At 44.2% G+C, this 17,647-nt stretch overlaps 1 protein-coding gene across 2 annotated transcripts in view; it reads right to left on the minus strand.

Annotated features, from left to right (window-relative positions):
• The window catches only part of WDR25 (WD repeat domain 25), a 148,014-nt gene that overhangs the window by 127,024 nt on the left and 3,343 nt on the right, over positions 1 to 17,647 (minus strand). The window lies entirely within an intron of this gene.

Below are 17,647 nucleotides of genomic sequence, written 5' to 3' on the forward strand. Positions count from 1 at the left end.
GTGTGAGGTTGATACTCATGCTTAGTTTCAGCTTTGCTTCAGACTTCTACAATCCTAATACTATTACACTGCTTATTAGTCGTCCCATCTTGTTGACTGCATTGTCTTACACTGTGAAATCTGCCATGAGCCTCAGTGAGAAAGGTGAACTATAAATACTGTAAACAAAATATATTTCATGCAGCTTTTAAATACAGATCTTTGGGCATTAAGACACATTATGCCAACTACTGGAAGAATGAATGAAAACTGCTTCTGCAAAGCAAATGATCTCAGCCATATCTTATCTTGTCCATCATACACCTCCCCAATATAACAATCCACCACCACTAACAACTGTTTCCAACAACCTCCACGCCATTGGTATGATTTTTTTACTCTATTTACATTCCACCATTCTGACAGGGCATTCAGGGCAGTATACAGATTAACAAGAGGAAAACAAACATAAAATACTGGAGAAAGACAGGGAGGGTTATGATTAGAAATGGGCATGAACAGCAATACGAACAAAAAAAATCCACGAACAGCCCAATCTGCTGTTTGTGAACAAGCTGTTCATGAGACCCCATTCTAAACAAACAGGTGTCGTTGCAAGCTTCGCTGTTGTTTGTTGCTGTTTGTCAAGCCAGACAGTCTGGCACCTGCAATCAATTCCCTTGGCAACTTAGGCAGGGATTGCCTGAACTCTGTCTGAACTCCTGCTGTTGCCCTGGAAACCCCAATCTAAGCCCAATTTAGCTTGATAGGCAGGCCTTCCTTTCAAGTGTGGACTGCAGCTTAAAAAAAATAAATAAAAAAAAGTGTGAACTGCAGCTCCAAATTTGTTGCAAGAGGAAAAGACCAGGGGGGAGGGGGACTCCCAGCTCTGGATTAGTTTGCAGACAGTGGAGAGGGAGACAGTGGAGTTGCTGTTGGCATTTTGATAGAGAGAGTGCATTGGAGCTTGAAGAATGTGGTGGGATAGGGATCTACCTCTTCAAGTTCCAGGGCTGCTGCCAGGCTCTGGGCCAAGCTATTATTTATTATTGGTACCTTTCCTGATGCCTGCTCAGGTACGGTTTCTGGAAGTGGTGCGGTAGGGATCTACCCCTTCAAGTTCCAGGGCTGCTGCCAGGCTCTGGGCCAAGCTATTATTTATTATTGGTACCTTTCCTGCTGCCTGCTCAAGTAAGATTTCTGGGTAGGGTGCTGTAGGGATCTTGACCAAACTTGGATGATGGCTGGAGGAGAACCTGCTGGCCCCACGAACAGCCAACCACGAACATGTTCATGAACAGGGCCATGTTTGTGATTGTTTGTGAGTCCCTGTTCGTGGATGGCAACAAACAATTAACATCATGTTCGGGGTGTTTTTTTTCTGTTCATGCCCATCTCTAGTTATGATTTTTGGGGAACATCTTGCCAACTACACTCTGTCTTCGCTGGTCTTGTTTTCCTCCCAGCTGCCAATATATGCGCTGGGAATGACCTGAGATGTGTGTCCTTTAGCACAAGTCAAAGGTCCCTTGGCCCTTCAGTTCACAATCAGTGCCTTCAAAGGAGCCAAGCATTTTAATCGGGACCAACCCAAGATCTAAATGTAAGTTGCTAGTCTTTTTGCTTATTGGCTTATTTATTTTGCGGGGGATTTTCTAACGTTGTAAGCCACTTTGGGGAGAAAAGTGGGATATAAATGTTTAAATTTAATAAATAAATCCCCAACAGCATCCCTAAAACAGCTTTTTGCAAAAATTCAAAATCAATGCACTATTAGCAAGATAATACGTACAGCAAGCAGCACAGTAAACTACAACCCTGTATAATACACACAAGAAACAGTGCAATAAACTACATCTCTATCCCCTGTATAAAAGCACTCTCTTGATCATTCCAACTTGCTTTCCAATAATAAAGCCAATTCCATTAATTCCATTCCAATAATAAAGGCCCTCTGAACAACTGAAAACAAGCTGTACAAAAAAGATTAAAATGCCCTCATTAGTATAGGGGACCAGAAGTCACAAACTATAAACTAGAGCAGGAGAAACCAGGTGTTTCTATCTGTGTCACTTAGGGTAGCTGGTCAGAGAAGGGAGACTCTGCTAAATTATAGTGCAACCATTGCAGACGGCCAGAGATGGTACTGCAGATATAGACTCCTTAGGGATTAGAGGATACAGGATATGATACAACAGCCAATATTTACCCTGTATTTACTCAAAAAGAAGGCATCCCTGAATGCAAGATGATCTCCCTAAAATATGTATATACCAAGGGGAAAATGTATTGGACATAATTGTAACTTGTAGGCAAATGTAAGATAACTCCCATCTCTTTTTTTGATGGCATACTTGGGGGGAAAAAACCCCTTAGTTTTGCATTAGAGTAAATATTATAATCCTGTATAGTTGCCTACTGTGGCCTAGCTTGTTGGTCTAGAAAAGGGGAACAGAGCGAGCTTCTTCTGCACTACCCATCCCCTCTTGCCTCCAGATTGAAATATGAAGTGCGTTCCAATCTTCAGAATCACTCTTGTGACTTAAAATAATAACATGCAAGTGCCCTATTAAGAGCCAACCTAGCCATTCATTGTGGATATTAATCGAAAGCTTGGATCTCCCCATTCAAAATAAATGAGGAAGGGGTAGTTAGGAGGAGGAAGAGGCAGGTGGGGCAGGATGCTTAATGCTTTCCCTACCCGCCATTTCTCTCTGGCACTCCCCTTCCTCATCTGGGATTCCAAAATGCATTTAATGCCACTGGGAGGAAAAAATTCTGGATAAAGGGAGCTGTATAAGGAAAGTGGGAGGCAAGAAGAACATCACTTCTCTCCTCCAAGTCCAGACTCCACTGTTTTTTAGATGTTTAGCAATACCCAGTGCTGGATGCTGCCAAACATCCAGTCGAGCCCCAAGGATTTAAAAATGCGCTTCTCAGCCTGATCTCATTCATTCTGATAGAGGATGTGGCTCCACAGATACCTTCTTTTGTGTGTGTGGAATGGCCAGCTGCATTGATGGGAAGGAGGCACCACTAGTGCGCGGACAAACCCCCTGGGCACAGTGAGGTTGCTGACAAGCACAGTGATGGACTGGCATGTCAAAGCAAGCATAACTGCTGCAGTAGAGAATCAAAAAGGCACAAATGTTCCTACCCGGCCCATGTGCTGTGCGGATGAACTTAGGTCTTGGAGTCATGATCCATAAATACTCTGCTTTCACACTAAAAGCACCACATATTTTTAAACTGAACAGTGACCTCTCATGGACACACAGGTCAGATGGTGTTAATTATAGAAGTCAGTTTGCGGACTGCTTTGGAAAAGAAGCATCACAAGGCGAGAGAGAGTGTCCAGGAAAGCTCAGGACCAAGATAAACACTATTACAAAATAATTGGTTTCTACCGGGGATCTGGGGGGAAAAACAGAACTGTACTTTGCTGTGACTACTTTTGGTTTCCTTGGAAACACCATGGTAGGAAACCAGTTTTTTTTTAAGTTCAAAACTCTTTGTTACAACCAAGAATTGCTTCCATGCAACTCCCATTCATTTCAACTGAACCGCCACAGAAAGCATGTTCAGCCAATCGAGCAATATCCTACCATGCCATACAGGAAACATCTTGTTTTCCCGCATTGCCCTTGGATTTTTGAAGCCCCTCCCAACCCCTGAAAAAGTCATTTCCAGGACCACCCAGAGGAACAGCCACGCTGGTTGGGGGAGGCTGAAGTGAAGAGGTGAAATTACTCCTTCCTCTTCTGCAAGTGCAGCTCTGCTAAGGAAAGGCATTTATTTCATCCCCTAGTCCCTTCTCATTCCAGCCCGCCCACCCTCATGGCTGTTCCTCTGTGCAAATCCTGCAACCCCCAGGAATGATTACTCTGGGGGGCAGAAAGAGCTGCAGCAAAGGAGAAGAACATGGAGAAACTCTGTATGCATGTGGACAGGACACTGCCCCACTCTTTCCAACTTACCATCACCTTCCAAAGCTCATCACTGTACTGTGTTTTGAAAATATGCATTACATAGGACCCCTTCGATGGATAGCCAACCCACTTATGGACAGCCTACTTATTTTTGGCCACAGTATTCCATTCTGAACTGGCAAAAAGGCAGGGACCTTGATCATGGCAGGTAACCTAGATAAGAGCAGGACCAACAATTCTCTCCCGTAGTCATCCTTGACTCTTCTCCTTCCACAATGTATAAATGTATCACAGACCGCATCACAGTCAAGGTTAGACAAATATTCCAAACTCCTACACCAAAAATTTAGGCACAGCCTTAGGCTCCATCATACATTGTGACATCATTGGCTTCTTAGCCCTCACCTCTGGAAGTCAATGATGTAGATCAGAGGTGGAGAAACATCCCGTGTCACGACACCATCACGTTGCAAGAGACAATCCATGTCTTTTTCATCATCTGTTGTCTGGTCCTTTTAACTGGAGATTGGACCAGGGTGTTGCGCAGGGCAAGCAGGTGCTCTACCAGTCAGCCAGATGCAGCTAAGTAGAAGCAGAATACAGAAGGAAGCTTTGTCCTCCGAGCCCCACTGCACTGAAAACTTATAAGTCTCAAAAGGCTGAAAGATAGTGTATTTCTTCTTCCTTACATCTCATCAAAATGATTGGGTTGAGAGTAGACGATGAGGAAGGTCTAGTACTCTTGAGCAGAGAATAGTTATTTTATCATTTGTAGCAGTTAAGAGATGCACAACTAGGATGAAATGTGTTGATTGAGGAAAAAAGAGCCTATGAAAATGTTCAGAAGATAATGTGAAATGTATTCACTGTTTACTTCGGTCTTCTGCCTCCTGTCCTTCCAATCTGTCTCTTTCACATTCGCAGTTGTTTTCTTTACAGCGAAAAATGTGAACATTTCTTTCACATTCTCTCAATTCAGTTGCAGCAGGAGCAGCACAGTACATTCGTTCGGCAAAGGAGAACGTCAGAAAGGAGGGCTTGATTCCAACAGGCACTTGAAATAACGGAAGATCAGCCATAAACCTTACCATTAATTTTTTCCCCTCCTCTAAACAAGCAGCATTTTCATAAGGAGGCAGAGACTTTTGTTACAGTAGAACAGGAAAGGAAATCTTTCTTGCCTTGGTGCACCATGGATGCTTCTATTGCTTAGGACCAAGAGAAGCCAAGAAAGGACAGAGAGAAAATAAAGAGCCAAAGAGAGATCCAGAACTACCTTTGAGGTATAAATGGCAATTCACATACGCCCAGAAATCAGTTGAGCATTAGTTGGAGTAAACTTAGGTCCCCAAACAAAGATGACTGGCACAGCGAAGGGAAGGGATGAATGGAAGATGCTTTGAGAAGACACAGCAAGCTTCTGGTTGAGTTGAAGACGGGCAAAGAAGAGCCTAGGAGAATCTGGAAATTCAGTATTATCATAATGTTCCAGCCAGAGCACCAAAGAAACAAAGATGAGCCCTGTCCATTAGGCATACATTGAAACCATTTCTCCTATGTAAAGTTTCTGACCTTCAGATTCTCATTAACGTATTCTTTTTTCCCCTGAAGGCTTTTTCAGACTGTCTTGGCTATTTTATTGCACCCAGTAAAAATGGACTCATTGGGGGTTTTTTCTTGTTGTCCGCCCAAAAAGTGGAACAATAATGTATTCCCTTCAACCTAAGGAACAGCTGCTTCAAATTTAACTCTCCAAGGTGCTGAACAGCCTCACCTACTGGTAGAAAGCATGGGCGATAAAAAGCGAACCGCAACCTTGAAGCTACCTATGTATTATTAATCATTTCCAGATCACTTTTGAGCATGCAAAGGGCTTTACGGCAAAAGCCTCATTCATAAATAATTGCTTTCTATTGGATTTCAAACATGTGCGTACACAATTTGCTTTGTGGGGGTCAGTTACTCTGTAGGAGAAAACCATTCTTCAAAGGATATGCTCTGCAAGTTTTGCGTCCGAGCAATAATCATAGTAGTCACTTAACTTTTATTTTTTAAAAATGGGGGAAATGAGATATGGAATGGATGCACGAGAGAGCATTCGGAAGGAGGAGTGCCAATTGGGAAGCAGAAGCACGAGTCTGGGAAAGGGAGAGGCCTGGGCATTTGGGGAGGGGCTGTGGCTCCATGCTGGAGCACCTCCTTTAAATGCAGACAATGCCAGATTTAAGCCCTGGCACCTCTGTTTTAAAGGCTCCCCAGCACCAGCTGCTCAGAAAGGACTTCCTCTGCCTGAGACTTTGGAGAGCCTCTCCCAGGATGATCTAACAATACTGGGAGAGATGAACCAGTGATACAAGGGCAGGGGCTGTGGCTCAATAGTAGAACACCTGCTTGACATACAGAAGGTCCCAGGTTCAACACCCGGCATCTCCAGTTCAAATGATCAGTTAGGTGATGTGAAAGACCTCTACTGGAAATCCTGGAGAGCCGTTGCCGGTCTGAGTAGATGATACTGACCTTGAGAGACTGATAATCTGGTTCAGTATAAGGCAGCAACTTCATCTATACTCGGTTCCTCCATGCCAGCGTGGCAAGAGACAGTGTGGTTTAGTGTGTTGGACAAAGGGGTGACCAAGGCTCAACCTGGCTTGTGATAAAACTCACCATTTGTCCTCTCTCAGCCTTACCTACCGCATAGCATTGTTCTGAATAAAATGGAGGAGAGGAGAACCATATACAGCACTCTGAACTCCTTAGAGGACAAAATGAATAAAAAATGCACTAAATAATAAAAAGTATGGTTTTTCATATCGCCTACTTCCTGGGTTTTTTCAACTGAAGATGCTAAGGATTGATGCTGGGACCATCTGCATACAAAGCAGAGACTCTGCCACTGAGCTGTGGCCCCTTCCCCACTAAGTATCCTCACCATCACGTGTCCCATATAAAACATCTTTATGTGTCCCTATGACTCCATGACCTGGATAACCCAGGTGAGCCCAATCTCATCAGAAGCTAAGCAGAGTCAGCCATGGTTAGTAATTGGATGGGAGACCTCCAATGAAGAGCAGGGTTGCAGAGGCAGGCAATGGCAAACCACCACTGATAGTCTCTTACCATAAAAAACCCACAAGGGGTCACCATAAGTCAGCTATGACTTGACAGTAGTCTCCATCACCATGACTCCATGGAGTTCAGCTATTCTAATTTGTTTCAAACAGAATAAGGAGAGAGGTTTCACCCTCCGCTCACAATCTTTCCAAGATGAATATGCCTTCTCCTTCATTATCCAAGAGTATGTTTTTAAAAAAATTAAAAGCCAGCAGGACAAGGACACAGAAATTAGTTGAAAGATAAAAGCGGTGGAGAAAAAAAGAAATGATTTCCTAAGCCAGGAGGGGCAGCCTTACCAGCTGCAACACTTATTATTCAGTATATGCAAGTGCTGCACCAGGTTTAATTCTTTTTAAAAAGCTTAAAAACAGCCACGGCCTAAGACTTAAATCTAACAGAACTGGATATGAAGGGGAGGTAAGGAAGGGAGGAAAGAATGAAGAAACTAAGTCCTAGAATGTATGAGAGATAAGTTAAGTCTTCAAGGACATCTTGAATAGGCTAAGTGAGAACCAAGCTACAAGTGACGCCTGACACAGGTTGGACACTTGTCAGCTTCCCTCAAGTTTTGATGGGAAATGTAGGCGTCCTGGTCTTGCAGCTTGGCTCTCCATTACAGCTGCAAGACCAGGATGCCTACATTTCCCATCAAAACTTGAGGGAAGCTGACAAGTGTCCAACCTGTGCCAGGCGTCACTTGTAGCTTGGCTCTGAGGGAACTGGCCAAATGCCTGCCAATGATTATTCTCAGTATTCTCCTCCTTTTACTACATTGCTTTTGTAATAACACTTGTAATAACATTGTCAATAGCATACTTTGTTTTGGACAGTCTGTTATCCGCATTGTAAATCTCATGGTTTAGAAGTACACAGTTTTTATTCTGTAACCCGCTTTCAGTCTCAACAAGCAAGGAAGGCTATAAAGTAAAGAAATAAATAGATTTAAACAAATAGATTTGAAGTGAAGCAAAGGCTCATAAAAGGCATTTTCCCCTGACCGACAGGCAATGTGTTCACGCGCCAATTGTTCCATGGGAGGGGGGAGAGATGTTACAGAGAACCAGTCTTGTTGGACTAGACTAAGCCCGCAGGTGCTGCCTGGGACACTCCAGCCTCAAGCCATTTGCTGTGATCTGTACTACAAAGCCGCATTCCCACACTGTCTGTGACCAGAGAAGTTTAAACTGCTGTCGGTATCCCAATCCCGCCCTTGAGCTATTCATATTTAATCTAACTGTGCCCTCTACTGGTTTGAAAGGTATACCAAAGCAGGCAGGAGCAAACGTTACAATTTGTTCCTTTAAAAAAATCAGTGATTTTTTCCAAAAACCTACCCTTGGCTGTTTGGAGGAGTAACAATGAAACAGCTATCAAGGACTGTTAGCCATGCAATAGGATTTTAAGCCTACTGACTAGCATTTTAAAAAAAACCTATTTATATCCTGTTCGGGGGAATTTCTACCCCTTCCCCCAAAGCAGCTTGCTTTGTAATTAAAAACATCCATTCTCTGAAACACAACAGGTAAAAGGTAAAGGTAGTCCCCTGTGCAAGCACTGAGTCATTACTGACCCATGGGGGGACGTCGCATCATGACATTTTCTCGGCAGACTTTTGTTACAGGGTGGTTTGCCATTGCCTTCCCCAGTCATCCACACTTTACCCCCAGGAAACTGGGTACTCATTTTACCGACCTCGGAAGGATGGAAGGCTGAGTCAACCTTGAGCTGGACACCTGAACCCAGCTTCTTCTAGGATCGAACTCAGGTCGTGAGCAGAGCTTGGGCTGCAGTACTGCCGCTTTCCACTCTGCACCACAGGGGTCTTTCTACCTCTTCCCCCAAAGCAGCTTGCATTGTAATTAAAAAAACATCCATTCTCTGAAATGCAACAAAGATCAGGAAAATCAACCAGACATCCAAATCACATAAGAACAACCAATACTCAGCTATCAGGTGGAGACAGGATAAAAGTTGCTTAGAAGAATAGCGGGAGAAGCACAACTGTGATTCTATAAACGCTTTTTCACAACTGGAACAGATTTGTCTTAAACTATCAAATCAGGTTATCTGTCTTCTTTTGCAGCAAATTCATTGTGAATATTGGCCTATATTTAGTGCTTATTAAATTAATTTTATGCCTTATCCGTCACAACTTATCAGAGTCTCAATTTAAAAAAACTTAAAAATTAAATAATGCAATTCATTCTCACCTAATGAATTGCGAGACTTGGCAGTTCTGAAACAGCAAATTCACTAGGCAGGCGAGGAAGCAGCAAACTTGCAAGTTTGGTGTAGTGGTTAAGAGCGCAGGACTCTAATCTGGAGAACCAGGTTTGATTCCTCACTCCTCCACTTGAAGCCAGCTGGGTGACATTGGGTCAGTCACAGCTCTCTCAGCCCCACCAACCTCACAGGGTGTTTGTTGTTGTGGGGATAATAACAACATACTTTGTAAACTGCTCTGAGTGGATGTTAAGTCATCCTGAAGGGCGGTATAGAAATTGAATGTTATTATTATTATGTTATTAAAGAGCCGTCACAAGCAAAGATGCTTAGGTGCTACTGGCATACTGAACCGACATAAGAAGCAAGGCAGTCTGGAGTAAACCACCAGAGTGCTACAAAAAGCTGTGGGAAACCTTCAAATTTAAATGTGAAAGCGTAGGAATGGAGCTGATACAAATTAAAACATACTGTGAAAGAGCTGTGGGTTAAGAAACCCGTCGGAGCACGAAGATCACCTCTTGTCTAAAGATCTAGTTGTTTGAGGAGGGATAGAGACATCTTCTGTCTTCTAGGCAGGGCTTTTTTTCTGGGAAAAGAGGTGGTGGAACTCAATGGGTTGCCCTTGGTGAAAATGGTCACATGGCTGGTGGCCCCGCCCCCTGATCTCCAGACAGAGGGGCGTTGAGATTGCCCTCCGCGCCGCTCAGCGGTGCTGAGGTCAATCTCAACTCCCCTCTGTCTGGAGATCAGGGGGGCGGGGCCACCAGCCATGTGACAATTTTCAAGAGGTTCCGGAACTCCGTTCCACCGTGCTCCAGCTGGAGAAAAGCCCTGCTTCTAGGACAGGTGCTATCTCTGCTTAAAGGAACCTTTTTACAGAAGAGGAGATAGTAGCGCTGGATTTGCTCATAGACACAACTACCAAGAAGGAGCTAGATTTCAAGCATGCCTTAATTTCTTTCTGTGCAGGCATGGAGCCATGCATCAAAGCCCAGAAGAAGAAGACAAAAGCAATTGCCACCTTTCTACCAAAAAAAGTAAAAAGCATTAAAGACAGTTTACAGGATAAGGTTTGGAGACAGATAAAAATAATGCAGAAGACTAAAGCCGCAACAACAACAAAACAGGCATCAGCAGCACAGCAACAGTCATAAAAACAGAAGCAAACAATAACATAGTTATAAGTGGGTAACCATGTTGGTCTTCAGTAGAACAGTAGGGTATGGTCTCTAACGTGCCACTTAGCAGTAAAAATACAAATCGGCATGAGGAAAGGGCAATCAGCACCACAGGAGAAGACTGGTTTTACCTACAACCAAATGCCTTACGGGGGCCAACAGAGAGGACGTGTTTTCTGTGGCAGGAAGGTTCAAAGCCTGGGGAGCAGGGCCAAAAAACCCAGCCCTGCCATATGTAACCACCAATTTCAGCTCATTAGCACAGCCTTGCAGATGAGGGAAACAGCTCATCTTAAGCCATGGGCCGCAACAACATTTACAGTGCAGTCCTAAACACTGTCAGTGGGCTTAGACTAGAGTAACTCTTCTGAGGATTGCACTGTTAAGGTCTGTCTTTCAAGACAGAATCAGGCCAACAAGTAGATTTAATATGGGTGGATATCTATTGAAATCAGGGATACGTTGTTTCTTTTCCTCTTCTAGAAAGGAGGCAAGAATCTAAGCACTTTTTTCTTATTCTACCACCTAAAGCATTCATTTTATAAACAAATAACAGAAGTTTACACTGGATAAGAGGGGAAAAAAAGAGTTCAGCAAGGGCCAGCTAAACAACTAACTGAAAGGGAGAGGGCCTGAGTCCATACAGAAAAAGTATCACTTTAGAAACGATGCATCACCATTTCTCATGTTTGTATAATTATGCCCAGGCGTTAGTGTTCACGGCTTCCATGCTCACTATTATCTCTCCCTAGCTAATTAACTAATTGAAAGGTAGCTCAGGAAAGCTGCACCTCACATCAATCAAAGCCAAAGCAATTATTGTATCCATTTGCAATAACTTAAGAGCAACGGGTCGAAGCGACAGGGCCAGAAAAATGGGAACTTTTCACCTGCTGACGTGGGGAGAACTAGCACTAGCAACAGGACGCTACGGAAGGCTTCTGCTAAAACAGTAAAATGCATAGCAACATAATTGCAGCAAACCAAGGAAGAAATGAAAGTGCTTTAATTATAAGGCCAACCTATGAGCCATCATTCAGAATCAATAGAAAGAGCAGAGTTTTTAGAAAATTATAGCTTATTGTAGGTCACAGAAAGTCAGGGTGAAAACAGAAGTTGTGTATGACTTGGAGCGTTCATTCCTTTTTTCCTTAAAAAAAACCCCACTTCTTTAATTCTGGAATTTAAGACTTGATTGCGTCAACATGTGAACAAACAAAGCATGTCCTGCGGTTGGCTATGCTGACTCTTCCAGGGGTGGTGCCAGAAGATGAGATATGGAGGACGCCATTGGGACAGACAGTTGACACGCTGGGCTCAGGTAGGAGCCAGGAACTGTATATGTGCTGACCTACAGTGCACTGAATGGAATAATTGAGGTATGTGGGAAAGCGGTGGCTGCAAGTAGCACCTCGAGGTGCAAGGCTCTGTGGTGGAGCACATGCTCAGTGGTGGAGCGCATGCTTAGCATACAGAATGCACCATGATCAGTCCTCAACATCTCCAATTAAAAAATCTCAGTTGCCAAGCGTGAAAAAGATTTCTGCAGATTATGAACTGCAGGAGCCCTGATCAATGGTGTGCACTGTGGAATATTTGCGGGAAAGGTTTTAGCTTAACACCTTCAAGAGCCTTTGCCAATCTGAACGGGCAGCACTCAGCTACCAGGGCAGTCCTAAGCAGCATTACACCCATTCAAGCCCATTGACTGCAATGGGCATCCTCTGATGGTATAAGGCAGCTTCGGACAGAACTGTAGTAGCGGTACCATCACTGTTTGGGGACGCAATACAACAGCTGCCTGTGCTCTGGCACAAGGTTGTCCCACATGTTCTGCAGCATTACTCAGTACCTCCAGCTCCTGGCCTCAAACCCCTTCCAATTGAGGCCTTCTTCAGAGACTCTTCTCTGTGTGCTGGTATTTCAAGAAGGTAGGTGGGTGAGCACCAGAGACAGGGCCTTTTTCTGCAGTGGCACCAAAGCTCTGGAAATCTCTCCCTACCAAAGCTTCCCTGACATCTAATTTAGATGTTTGTAGATTTCAAGCAAAGAACAGGGTTTTTTTCCCCTTCCTAGGCCTTTTAGATTCCCTTCCCCTTTGCCGCTTTTATTTTTAATCAGAGCATCCTTTTATCCAATAGACTTTCTTTGGCTTTACGGTGACTGCTTAGGATTTTAAGAACCTTCTTAAATTATATCTGATGAGATTTTAAGTTGCTTTATTGCACACATGTACAGTTTGTGCTGCTGTGTCTTATCTTTTTTCCTTGCTGTTTTTGGAACTCTTATTGCTATAAGCCGCCTTACAGATTTTTTTTACTTTGAGAGGTGGAGGTGTAAATATTTTTAATGAGTAAATAATAGCTCTGCCCCACTGACATGGTGGAGAGTGCCCTGAAGTCATAGCTGACTTATGGCGACCTCTGGTGGGGTTTTCATGGCAAGAGACTAACACAGGTGGTTTGCCGTTGCCTGCCACTGCAGCCCTGGTCTTTGATAGAGGTCTCCCATCCAATTACTAACCAAGGCTGACCCTGCTTAGCTTCTGATGAGATCAGGCTCACCTGGGCTATCCAGGTCAGGGCGCTCCACTGACCTAAGCTGCTGCAAAGCAAGTCTCCTCTGGAGCAAATAAACCAGAGACTAGGATCAAGCCACCTGACAAAGACCTGTAATCTGCAATGTCTATTACTCACATAGATTCATAAGAAGTCAGCATGATGGAAAATTCCTAGAATAATTATCTATTAATCTTACAGACTCTACTGATAGCTCCTTGCAGGGCAGTTTATTCAAGCTGACCTCATTTCAAAGGCTCCATCACTTTCCAGGTTTTTTTTAACCCTGGGAGACTTAGCAAAATGTTACTAAGAGACTGAAAGTAAGATGATGTCCTTCATTTTTCCTTCCTTAATTTTACCCTGTCAGTAAATAACACCTCTGAGTACAATTCTAGTAAGTATTTAAGGATTTGCGCACTTTTTCTATTTTGTTGCCCTCCGGATATAGTGTGAGGTTGGATTCTAAATGAACTCACTCAAGAATGTGACCTTGAGGGCAGCAGTGATCCAAGACATTTTTTTCATTTTATTTTATACATTTCTATGCCATCTTTCTATCCAAATATGGTGCCCCAAGGCAGCGAAAATCGAAACGTTTAAACGTCATGGTGTGGAGGTAGAAAATCCAGTCTCTGCACCGCACAGGCGGTAATAGAATAATTAACTAAATAATTGCTATTTGCCACCCCTTTAATGGGATACCAACATGCATCACCTACAATGGGATGCCAACACCAGCTTTACTTGGAGACATTATGGCTGCAGCCAGGGCTCATTCCGAGGGGGAACACGCAGGAACACAGTTCCGGCAGTTCCCCAAAGAGGTCGCATGTCAGGTGGCCCTGCCCACCTGACTCTCGGCCATTTTGGGCCCATTTCAGCCTGGATTGGGGCCAAAACGGCCCGGATTGGGCCTCTGATGGGTAGTGGATCACTCTTCCACTCAGCAGTGGCCCAATCCTGACTATTTTGGGCCCCTTTTCAGCCATTTTCAGCCCCTTTTTGCCATTTTGGGCCCAATTTCAGCCCTGAATAGCGAGGATTGGATCAAAAACAGGTGATGTCAGGGGGTGTGGCATATACAAATCAGTTATGCCAATGACACACTTCCGGTGAGGACTGGGGATGTGCCACAAGATTGGAGAAGAGCGAATGTTATCCCAATCTTTAAGAAAGGGAGGAAGGATGACCCGGGAAACTACAGGCCAGTCAGTCTGACTTCTGTTGCTGGGAAGATATTAGAACAGATTTTAAGGGGATCAATCTGTAAGCATCTGAAGGACCGCTCAGTGATCCGGGGAAGTCAGCATGGTTTTGTTCCTAACAGATCCTGCCAGACCAACCTGGTTTCCTTCTTTGATCGAGTGACCAGCTTACTGGATCAGGGGAACTCTGTTGACGTGATTTATCTGGATTTCAGTAAAGCTTTGGATAAGATCCCCCATGACATTCTGATGGGCAAACTGGAAGACTGTGAAGTAGACTATAGGACAATTCGGTGGATAGGGAACTCGTTGGAGGACCGCACTCAAAGAGTGGTGGTCAACAGCGTTTCATCAGATTGGAGGGAGGTATCCAGTGGGGTGCCACAGGGCTCGGTTTTGGGCCCGGTACTTTTCAATATTTTTATCAATGATCTGGATGAAGGAGTGGAAGGGCTGCTCATTAAATTTGCTGATGATACCAAATTAGGAGGGGTAGCAAACACCCAAGAAGATAGAATTAAAATTCAACAAGACCTGAATACTCTGGAGAAGTGGGCAGCTGTGAATAGGATGCAATTCAACAAAGACAAGTGCACAGTATTACATCTGGGCCACAAAAATGAGAAGCACAAATACTGGAGGGGGATACACTTCTGGGCAGTAGTATATGTGAAAGGGATCTTGGGGTAAGAGTGGACTGTAAACTAAATATGAGCAGTCAGTGTGATGCGGTGGCAAAAAAGGCCAATTCAATCCTGGGTTGTATCAAAGGGGCCATAGCGTCGAAATCGCAGGAGGTCATAGCCTCTCTCTATACTGCCTTGGTCAGGCCACACCTGGAGTATTGTGTGCAGTTCTGGAGGCCTCACTTCAAAAAGGATGTGGACAAAATCGAGAGGGTGCAGAGGAGAGCAACGAGGATGATCAGGGGTCTGGAGACTGAGCCCTACGAGGAAAGGCTGAGGGCCTTGGGAATGTTTAGTTTGGAGAAGAGGAGGTTGAGGGGGGACATGATTGCTCTCTTTAAATATTTGAAAGGCTGTCATTTGGAGGAGGGCAGGGAGCTGTTCCAGTTGGCAGCAGAGGGTAGGACGCGAAGCAATGGACTAAAACTACATGCACAAAGGTACCGACTGGATATTAGGAAAAACTTTTTCACCGTCAGAGTAGTTCAAAAGTGGAATCAGCTGCCTAGGGAGGTGGTGAGCTCCCCCTCACTGGCAGTTTTCAAGAAGAGGCTGGATGAATACTTGTCAGAGATGCTTTAGGCTGATCCTGCACTGGGCAGGGGGTTGGACTAGATGGTCTGTATGGCCCCTTCCAACTCTATGATTCTATGATTCTATGATTCTATGATGTCAAGGGGTGTGGCATATGCTAATGAGTTATGCTAATGAGTTATGCTAATGAGTTCTTCCAGCTCTTTTTCTACAAAATGATCCCTGGCTGCAGCAACAGCAAAATAGGTTTTGTTTGCCATTAAGGAGTCAAAAACCCAGCAGTTTAGAAGCTCATTGGAAAGGGAGAGAATACACAAACATTTCATTAAGCGCTAGATAAATTTAAAAAGCTACAACCGCCGTTTGAATCCCAGACTCTATTCAGACCCAACGAGGAAGTAATGAGGAATGAGGTTGAGGACAACAAAATCAATCATGGCCATTGTGAAGAAGCCCCAGGGTGAAATCATCAAGGCAGGTTTTAAAGCAGATCGATTACTGTCAGTCTGCACCACGCAATTGCCTTCTGCACTCCACTGGTTCAGGATATTAGAAGGCAGCAACCCTGGATTTTGATGAAGTGCTCCCTTTGGCTATAATTCAGCCCCAGACACTTCCAGAGGAAATGAAAATGCAGGTGATGAACTATTTGCTTTATTCCATAATACTGCCCTTAACTAATTCCTGGACCAAGCATGTCCTTGGACCAAGCCTGCACTCCATTTCACAAGGTAAAAACATCTCTGCACCACAAGCAAAACCTGGAAACATGAGACTTTAAGGCACCCTGAACTGCTTTGCTTGCCAGAACAGATAGGTCACCTTCACATCTAGCATTACACATCTAGAAACAGGCCTTTGACTAACAATGCTCAATACTAAACAATACAAAAATAGATTTTAATAACTCATCTTGATCATTGTTCTTGAAAGCCAGTGGTTGCAAGTTTCAACAGAGCAAAAACGAAGGTGGGGAGCAACAGCTTCATCCTGTCTCTTCCAGACATTTTCCCAAAGTCACACCAAGCCCCAAACTGCTTTCACAAAGTTTCCAACTTCCCTAATACAGCAACCTACCCCCAGTAACTTACAGCAGCATGTGTGAACGTTCCTAAAGATACAATTCCATAATTACAGAGACATTGAAAAGAACACCTGGATTGCCAACATCAGTTATGAGTTCACATTCTCAAAAGCTCTCACAGGACTGGAAAGAAAAAGAAAAACATCAGGACAGAATCCTCCCAATATCAGCTGCTTCCACCATCCTAGATTAACTAAGAAAGGCCAAAGGGATCTTGGGGTAAGAGTGGACTGTAAACTAAATATGATGTGGTGGCAAACAAGGCTAATTCAATCTTGGGTTGTATCAAAGAGGCCATAGCGTTGAAATCACAGGAGATCATAGCCCCTCTCTTTACTGCCTGGGTCAGGCTGTACCTGGAGTATTGTGTGCAGTTCTGGAGGCCTCACTTCAAAAAGGATGTGGACAAAATCGAGAGGGTGCAGAGGAGAGCGATGAGGATGATTAGGGGTCTGGAGACTGAGCCCTACGAGGAAAGGCTGAGGGCCTTGGGAATGTTTACTTTGGAGGAGCTTGAGGGGGGACATGATTGCTCTCTTTAAATATTTGAAAGGCTGTCATTTGTAGGAGGGCAGGGAGCTGTTCCAGTTGGCAGCAGAGGGTAGGACCCGAAGCAATGGGCTTAAATTACATGTACAAAGGTACCGGCTGGATATTAGGAAAAACTTTTCCATGGTCAGAATAGTTCAAAAGTGGAATCAGCTGCCTAGGGAGGTGGTAAGCTCCCCCTCACTGGCAGTTTTCAAGAAGAGGCTGGATGAATACTTGTCAGGGATGCTTTAGGCTCATCCTGCACTGGGCAGGGAGTTGGACTAGATGGTCTGTATGGCCCCTTCCAACTCTATGATTCTATGAAATTCTGTACAGCACAAAAAGACTTAAGAGAGAACACAGTTCAGACGTGCTGGGAGGTGGGTGGGATTGAAAAGCCAGGGTTTGGGGGGGGAGGGGTTTACTCCCCCCTCACTGGCAGTTTTCAAGAAGAGGCTGGATGAATACTTGTCAGAGATGCTTTAGGCTGATCCTGCACTGGGTAGGGGGTTGGACTAGATGGTCTATATGGCCCCTTCCAACTCTATGATTCTATGATACTTCACAGAGGTTAGGGTTTTTTGGTTTTTTACTTCACAGTTCCTCCGAACTTGGGTTTG

The sequence above is a fragment of the Eublepharis macularius genome, chromosome 2 (genome assembly GCF_028583425.1).
Source record: "Eublepharis macularius isolate TG4126 chromosome 2, MPM_Emac_v1.0, whole genome shotgun sequence".
Taxonomy (NCBI): domain Eukaryota; kingdom Metazoa; phylum Chordata; class Lepidosauria; order Squamata; family Eublepharidae; genus Eublepharis; species Eublepharis macularius.